Below are 2653 nucleotides of genomic sequence, written 5' to 3'. Positions count from 1 at the left end.
TTATAACCTATACGAACGGTTTTGCTGTTAGTGGGGGCCACCGTGGCTAGTAACCGCGTCCTCTTGAACCACCGCGAACGTGTGTAACAGTCCCGCGAATTAGATTCCCCTCCCCCCCCCCCAGTCCCTTGGGAGGCCAGCCGACTTCGACGGCCATTGCCAAACACACGAGAATGCCACCCGTTGGGGCCTCGCGTTGTGCGTTGCCAAATTCTATGGCGCGGCGCGTGAACAACGTAACCGCCGAACGTTGGCTGCATTGTGTGTGAACGCGCGCGTGGACACGCGGGCGCGAAACGCGTCCGCCTTGACGGGCGGTCGTATGTAGGTCGTGCGAGCGCGTTCGTCCGCGCGAGCAAGGGTTTTATAAACGCGCGGCTCGATAACGATCTGCTCCGTGCTCGCCGGGAAGTTGTGCTCTCTCGCGTAGGTCTTCGTTTCGATTCTCTCCGCCAATCCGCTGACGAAATCCTGCGAATTCGCCAGCCTCGGGTTGCCCGAAGACGCGAACTATATCGGGATCTAACTCTAGTTGAGCTTGGATTAAACATGAGGCTAACGGAGAGAGAGAGAGAGAGAGAGAGAGAGAGATTTTTAACCTCTTGCGCTGGAACGACGTGCCGCGCGTGTAGAGAACCTTTGTCCCAAAAATTGCAATATTCTTTTCAATTTTAAGTATATCGAGACACAACGCAGGCAAAACAAATAACAAATTTGTTACCTCTTGGTAATTTCTATCCAATGATATACACGATGAATTCGAAAAGAAGACGAGTTAGTGTATATACGGTCACTCGTTATGGTCCGTGAACCAGTTGCTAGCGCAAGAGATTAAGGGGAGGTTCGAGATTGCCTCGAAAATTATTTTCCAATAGTGGAGAAGTTCATTTATTCGAGCTGTTAAGTTCAATTAAATGTAGTTGCTCGAATGAAAAATTGTGCAGAATGAAAAAGTAGAACAGATAGTAAAGTTCGACCGTATATAAAGTACAAGTTGTACCGTACTTGTACATTTTTCGTTCGTTCCTCGTTCTCCGGAATGATTAATGACGTAATGTTACCTTATTAAGCCACGTTATCTGCAAATGATATCCCCGCCTTGTTTCAGTAATTACACGTCTCTAATGGTTAAGCTCATCCAAGTGAGTGTGTTATTACGCGCAATTAGCGTATTAATAAATTGTCTTGATTGACAAGGATTCCAACAACCGTGTTCAAAACATTCACCCGAGTTACGAGCTACTTGCGAATTATATAAAAAGTTGTTGAAACCAACTACATTACGCACATTTTAAATATTTGTTCTACTTTGTACACATCGTATATATTTCTATCGCATCCGTCACATCGAAAAGAATTCTTATACTATAACGCCTTTATTAATAAACTGCAGATTTTTGCGCATTTGCAGAAAATTTAAAAATTACGCAAAACACACATAAATGTATGGAGTAATGTATAAAATATCTAAATCGTAGTGTTTTCTATGATATAATATATATACTATAATGATTATTATATATATTGTTTTAATTATATTTCTAAATTTTATTTTAATTATATATTTTTTATAATTATATTCTCAAAAATATGAAATCTGCATTAAAAATATCCATAGTTAGTTCGTCAATTATCAAGAAATTACCTTACACAGGTTCATTCATGCTGTTAAACGTATTTCGTAACGTAATTGATGGAATTATTATGAAAGAAGCGCACGTCTCTCAGCAAGCGATTATAAAACGTGTATATCTTCAAACTATCGATCATAAATTTTGTAAAAAATTCCAATTCTACTTGAACTCGCGAAGAAAGTCTAGGTGAATACATATCGCGTGATACGATCGTTCGGCGATGTCTGAAACGCTTTGAAACTGCTGCATCTTAATTTGGGAGAGTCGTCGTAATTGATGTTCCTATATGGCGCGGGACACGTGCGCCGTTTGAACCATTGAGAAATCGTTTCGCGCTTTCGCTGGTATTACGGACGAAACATCAATCCATAGAGAATTATCGATGTACCGAATTCTCGCGAGTTCCATGGAATTAAGGCCGTGTTGACGCGAACGTGATAATTTTCAGTTTGACAAAAATGGTAATAATAATCAAGTATTAATATAAGTAGAAGCGCTGCAGAAGAATGTCTAAGAACGAAGCATAAAACCATCTATATACTATATATCTATGTACAAAACTGAACATTATTCATTTATTCATTTTACTAGAATAAGATAAAATAAGACTAATGTACAAGAAAAATAAGTCAATCATCAGTCGTCAATTTAAGTTTAATTTGGGTGACGATGAGTCAAATGTTAGTTTGAGTGTAATAAAATATTCTAATTAAAATTACGATAGATATATCGCGTAAGTGTAAATAAAGGAAGTTGCAAAGGAAGTGATATCTTTCGTTTTTAAACTCTCTAGCGTCGTTCTAATCTTTGTTTTACAATGCGTGATAATTGCTTTGATAATTAAAGGAATTATAATATTGCATTAAGAGCTGTTAAGACTGCCAAAGGATCAGACGAAACTTTATATTTATATATATTCAAATTGTAATTGTCACACGTCTATACATTACAGAGCAGCTATAATGATCATGGTTGATCAAACTATCGTTCAAAAATATTTTTAACTCTCTGCTTCTCTA

Source organism: Frieseomelitta varia, unplaced genomic scaffold (assembly GCF_011392965.1).
Source record: "Frieseomelitta varia isolate USP_RPSP 00005682 unplaced genomic scaffold, Fvar_1.2 scaffold_441, whole genome shotgun sequence".
Taxonomy (NCBI): Eukaryota; Metazoa; Arthropoda; class Insecta; order Hymenoptera; family Apidae; genus Frieseomelitta; species Frieseomelitta varia.
Note: the sequence above shows the minus strand (reverse complement) of the source record.